This window comes from Hyperolius riggenbachi, chromosome 6 (assembly GCF_040937935.1).
Source record: "Hyperolius riggenbachi isolate aHypRig1 chromosome 6, aHypRig1.pri, whole genome shotgun sequence".
Taxonomy (NCBI): Eukaryota; Metazoa; Chordata; class Amphibia; order Anura; family Hyperoliidae; genus Hyperolius; species Hyperolius riggenbachi.
Window position 1 is genome coordinate 23,673,959 of NC_090651.1, and position 6,763 is coordinate 23,680,721.

Consider the following 6,763-nt stretch of genomic DNA (forward strand, 5'->3'; position numbering starts at 1 on the left):
ATATTTAACTCTTTCAGGCAGAAAAAGAAAAAAGAACACAGCATAGTTATTTGTGTGCTAGGCACTGTACATACACATGTCTATCTCATCATGTCACATGTCACTTCGGGTATCCTTGAAGTCCTCCTGGTCTCTTGCCAGGGGTGTAACATCAAACAGAGGAGTAGCTGGGGGGGGGGCTCAAGGGGTACATCTGTCCCCGGGCACTGCATCTGGGGGGCGCAGTTACAGGTTTTACTTTCCCTGATGCGTCCCTGTCGAGGATTCTATGAAAGACAGTGGAAGGATCCAATCTTCTCCCCAGCTTCCTCCCGTTCTCTGCCCCAGAGTTTTGTTTTATTTTACCCCCCTGCTGTAAGCAGCGCTTGCCATGTTTGCATCAGTAAAGTAGATCATGTGTATTTCTGCGTATCTCCCAACAGTCTAACGCCTGGTACACACGATACAATGTCCTGCCAGATGGATGGATCAAGTTGATCATTTCCTGCATGTCCGATCTGCTTCTGATGGAGAATTTGTGAAGTGCTGATCTGAAAATCCATCCTGTTCTTAATCAGGTGCAGATCGAAATTGCAGGAGATTATTCTAAAACTCAAACATCTCTGGGAAAGCATGACGGACCCCCTTATGGTTCACACCTTGTCACCAGGGGGCGCAAAAACTGACTTTGTCCCCGGGTGCTGAAAACTCCTAGCTACGCCTCTGACATCATGGGACCCCGCTGCAAAACTTTAATGGGGCCTCCCAATGTTCCCACCCCTTCCCTTGCCTCCACTTGGTGCCCTTCATGGCTTTGGCCCATCTCACAAGGGTCATGAAACAAGTGTGGACATCATAATCTTCCCATCCATAACAAGTGTAGCCGCAAAAACAACTGATCTGGAGGATAGGCCCCTTTATCAGAGTGATTGAAGAAGTAGTTGGCGCCCCCTGTAGTTACGCCCCTGTCCCTCGCCATCAGTGGTGTAGCTAAGAAGCCGTGGGCCCTGGTGCAAGTTTAGCATTGGGGCCCCTCAAGCATGCTATAGATAACAATTGATACGGCGCACCAAAACCAATCAAGGACAACCAGTGTCAGAGGTGCAAGAAGGGGATGGGAAACTGTGTGTTAATGATCACTACTATTCAAATCAACTATAGGAGTGAATATTATCAGCACAGGACCAATAAAGAGCTAATAATGTGTTTGAGGGAGGGCCCCGATGCTGTCGCCACCTCTGCACCCCCTATTGCTACGCCACTGCTTGCCATTATTCTTCACTGCTCCATTCAGCTGCTGTCTCCCTCGGATTAGCACCTTTTACGGGTTACTGCGCATGTACGACCCCAGATGCTTGCCTCCTCGATCGCGCTTCTGTGGGCGGGAGCGTTCTGTGCATGCGCAGAAGCCATTTTTTACTTCCTGCACAAGTGCAGAATGCTCCCAGCAATGGTAGGACAATGGAGGAGGCTCGCGACATGCAGTGTTCAGAGAGGGACAGCGGGTGAACGGAGCAGCGTGGAAGACCGCCGTGGCACCAGGAGGACTTCAGGGGACTGGAAGATGCCCCAGGTAATGTAAACTGCCCACTTTAATTACACTTTAGGTTCCCTTTAAAGGGACATTGTAGGGGGGTCAGGGGAAAATGAGTTGAAGTTACCCGGGGCTTCTAATGGTCCCCCACAGACATCCTGTGCCCGCGCAGCCACTCCCCAATGCTCCAGCCCCGCCTCTGGTTCACTTCTGGAATTTCAGACTTTAAAGTCTGAAAACCACTGCGCCTGCGTTGCCGTGTCCTCACTCCCGCTGATGGCACCAGGAGCGTGCAGCGCAGGCCCAGTATGGTCTGTGCCTGCGCCGTGTGCTCCTGGTGACATCAGGGGAAGTGAGGACACGGCAACGCAGGCGCAGCGATTTTCAGACTTTAAAGTCTGAAATTCCAGAAGTGAACCGGAGGCGGGGCCGGAGCATCGGTGAGCTGCGTGGGCACAGGATGCCTGCAGGTGACCATTAGAAGCCCCAGGTAACTTCAACTCATTTTCCTCCGACCCCCCTACAGTATCCCTTTAAGCTTCATTGATATGAGAACCACAGCACTACTAGAGGTGTGTCAATCACAAGCTAATAATTCCGATTTTCATGCAAATTTATTGCAAATTGTGTGTAGTTTGCTAAATTCTAAGCTGCACCCAATGCGCATTATATTTGCATGCAAGACATATGTTTAACCTCCTTAGCGGTATGCCCGACCGATTGGGACCCGCCGGAATTGATTTATTTGTTTAATTGTAACCTTTAGATACTAGCTAGCACTACGCTAGCTAGTATTGTCTGCCGGCACCCCACGATTGCCCGCAATCCCCTCCGATCGCCCGCTGGATACATTACCACGCCGAGATCCAGCGATCGAGCAGCCTCCAGCTCAGCTGTGGTCCTCACTATGGGGAGGATCGGGACTGCGCATGACGTCAGTGACGTTGATGACATCATGATGACGTCATGTACGATCCTCCCCAAAGGGAAGACTGGAGCTGAGCGGGGAGGCTGCACCTATCGCGGGATCCAGGCAGGGTAATGTATCCAGCTGGCAATCGTGGGGGATCGGGGGAAAAGGGGGGGGGGGGGGGAAGGAAGTCCGGAGGTGCCGGCAGACAATACTAGCTAGCCTAGTGCTACCTAGTATCTAATGGTTACAATTAAACTAATAAATTAGCGCGGCGTAACGCTCAGGAGGTTAAGCATCTTATTGACCCTCCCTAAGCAGTACAGTGTTGCCCGTAGCAACCAGTCAGAATCTGTCTGTCTTTGAACTCAGGTTAAGCTTGGTAGTTGATACACACCTTCAATTTTGATTTGCCATTCCCTGGCCAATGTTACCACTTCCATGTAGTGTGAGGAGGGTCAAAAGATTTTGAACACTATGAACAGGTTGTGTAGATAAACCCTCATACTACATGGAGGTGGTAAAATTGGTCAATTCAAGTTGAAGGTGTGTACCAGCCCAGGCTTTAGAAAATGAATGAAGACATCTGAGCAATCGATAAACAACTGACATCACAGACAGTTCTCTTTGCTACCAGTACAGACCGGTATTCACAGGAACCTGGACTATTTCTAAAGCCTGGTACAAACATCCACTTTTTGAGTGGCCAATAACTGGCCAATTTTACCTCCTCCATGTTGTAGGAGGTCCAACAGATTTAGAGCTCTCATTTGAGCTCTCATACTGCATAAAAACGGTAACATTAGTAAACTATTGGCCAATCGAAATTGGATGTGTGTATGCACCCTGAGTGATTCCCCTGAAGCTATTAACTGACTGCTCCATTCTTGATGCTGTATCTTTTGTTATTACAATTTTGTTGTATTATTATTATTATTGTCTTTTTACTCATCCTTTATCAGTTTCATCAGCTGAAAATTATCAGCAATCAATTTATTGTAATCTACTGCCCCTTCACCGGTGCTGCCCTAGGCAAGAGCCTAGTTTCACAAAATTGTAATCAGAGGCATGATATGCTAATACATTTGAGCTGGTGCAAATTGTACGCTCATTTTATGCAAATGTATGCAGATGGGAAATGGACTGATAGGTGCAGAAATGTCATGCATTTGCATCAACTCATAATCATTAGCATCTCATTACAGTACCATTTTGAAAGTTGACGCTTTAAACACTGTTTCCACCGTGACGTCGCTATATCTTAGGATTTTTTCTCTAATTTTGCTTTATTAAAAAAAGGACAAAAATAACACTAAGTGAGCCACAATCACAATCAGGAGAAACAATGATTTTTAATTACCCTCTTTTATAATTATAATTATTATTATTATTATTATGTGATCACATGTAACATTGTATATGTTAAGTTTTGAAATAAAATGATGTAACTTATTGTAAGCAATAGTTTAAGCATTACATTTTATTATTATTATTAATTACATTATAGTAGAGAAGGTCAGTGAGATGCTAGTAATGATAAGTTAATGCAAATGTTATGCATATATATGCTGTTTGCCATAGCTCCCAGCTGTCCCTCTTTTGGAGGGACAGTCCCTCTTTGGCAGCCCTGTCCCTCTTTCCTCCTCATTTGTCCCTCTTTCAGGACTTTGTCCCTCTTTCTATGTAAATATGTAAATATATGTATTTCTCTACTGAAAAATGTGTTTAATTGCTTCTAAACTTTATTCCCATCTTTTACATTGATATATCGCTTATTTTCAAATGTTAATATGAAGGAAGATGAACCAGGATAGAAAGGACCAGTGTGGTTTTTATTATAAAACAACATATTTTTCTTATGAACTCTTTATGGTATGCGTGTGCCAGGGGCGTGGTCAGGGGTGTGGCAGGGGCGTGGCTTACGTGTCCCTCTTTCTCGTCTCAAAAAGTTGGGAGGTAATGTGTTTGCTTATGGACCAATCAAATACAACTGCTGCATTTAAATGGTTCCTGTCATCTCCTAAATTCAGAATGATGCCAGAATGGTAACAACTGATTAACTGTAATGTGCCCCCCCTCCCCCTTCCACCACCACCATACATACAGGCTTAAAGTGAACCAGAGATGAAGCACCCTCATGTATTTTACCATATATATCAGTGGGAACATTAGAGAAAACACCTACCATGCTCTCTGTTTTATCATTCACTGTTCGGCTTGCTTCTTATCAGCCCTGATAAAATCCCCGACTGAGCATTCAGTTTGGCTTTGCTCAGGAATCATTATAGCTGAGTTTGTCTTCTCTGATGTCTTTTCAAGCCCAAGCCTGCCCCCTTTTGGCTCTGCTATAATGACTCAGCTGTAATGATTCCTGAGCAAAGCCAGACTTGAATGCTCAGTCGGGGATTTTATCAGGGCTGCTAACAAGCAGGCTGAGCAGTGAAGAATGAAACAGAGAGCAGGGTAGGTGTTTTCCCTAATGTTCCCACTGATATATATGGTAAAATACATGAGGGTGCTTCGTCTTTGGTTCATTTTCTCCAGTTTGTTATTTCCTGCTATAAGAGTTGAGGTCTTGCAGTTGTTTACATCTACAAAGTCCCACCTCCTCAGGTAAACATATAGGTTCTGGTGCAATGCAGGGATACTGAGAAATGTAGTTTGGCGTCTGTTGGTCGGCCTACTCTGTGTGCCACATGGTCACACCTGATTGAACCCGCTAGATCCACAGCGGAGAAGAAGTGAGTTGTACTGCAATGGCAAGCCCATCAGGCCCATGCAAAAAAATACATTCTACTACTTTGCTTCTATACACTGTGTTTATACTCACCTGACATCAGGGGCGTAACAATAGACCCTGCAACGGATGCAGCCGCAGGGGGGCCCCAAAGCCACAGGGGGCCCTGTCCTGACAGACTGATAACTAAGGGCAGGGAGAGAAAAAACTTTCTGCTCTCTGCACAATTGTTCTCATGACTGCATCTGCTCAGCCACTGATAAGGAATCACAACATTTTGTAGACAGTCCCATATTCAGTGTTCAGCAGGGTCTTGTGTACAGTACTGTTCTACCCCCAGCCTTTCTGGGGGAGGGGGTTTGGCAGGAGGGGGCCCCATCCAAAGTTTTGCAGGTGGGCCCAGTGATTTCTAGTTACGCCCCTGCCTGACATCTTGATTGCTTTTACAATTTGCCTTGATCAGATTTGGGTTACATTAGTGCAGGTTCAGAACAAATTTCCCCTAAACGTTGCAAGGAGCTTACACCAGTAAGGTAGGCATTAGTCTCACAAAATTCACACAAACTAGTTTGTCCTTATTAAAATGCAAAGGTGACTGAAGGAAGTGTAATGTATGCTTCGTGACTGGGAATCAGCCGGGAAAGTTGTGCTTTGCCTCGGGGTACCCACAGAATGCCCGGCGACATACAAGGCAGCGTATCTTGTATGCCAAAACAGCCCACATGACACTACAAGAAGCCTATGACAACACTGTGGAATGCCAGAAACAGGAAGGGAAAATCTATAGTTTTTCTGTGTGCAGTATGAGGGCTTACAACGGCAACCCTGCTTCTAGAGTTGTCTCAAACCTCTGATTTTAGGTTTGCAAACCTCGAACGCGAATATGTGAAAAAAATTGGTGAACTTCGCGAACCGCCATAGACTTCAATGGGCAGGCGAACTTTCAAAACTACAAACACTAATTCTGGCCACTAAAGTGATGGAAAAGATGTTTCAAGGGGTCTAACACCTGTAGGGGGGCATGGCGGAGTGGGATACATGCCAAAAGTACCGGGGGAAAATCCAGATTTGACACACAGCAGGGTTTAAGGGCAGAAATCACAGTGCATTGCTAAATTGGAGGCCTAAAGTGCTTTAAAACGCGTACGTTAAAAAAGGGCGCCGGGAAAAAAGGGCGCAGGGTTTTAAAAGATAATCATGAATAACGTTTAAAAAAAAATTATGTTATATTTCGTTTAAATATAACGTTTTATAAAGTTATAAATCATTAAATAATGTGTATAAAATCGGCAATTTTAAAAACGTTAATCTTCCCTGTTCAAAAATTGAAATTTATAATAACGTTTTATAAAACATTAATAAGAATTTTACTAAAGCTATACCTAACCCTACTCTCACACAGAACCCTCCCTGTACCTACCCCTAACCCCTAGATCCCCCAGTTGGTGCCTAACCCTAAGACCCCCCTGTTGGTGCCTAAACCTAAGACCCCCCTGGTGGTGCCTAACCCTAAGACCCCCCTGTTGGTGCCTAAACCTAAGACCCCCCTGTTGGTGCCTAAACCTAAGACCCCCCTGTTGGTGCGCCTAAACCTAAGACCCCC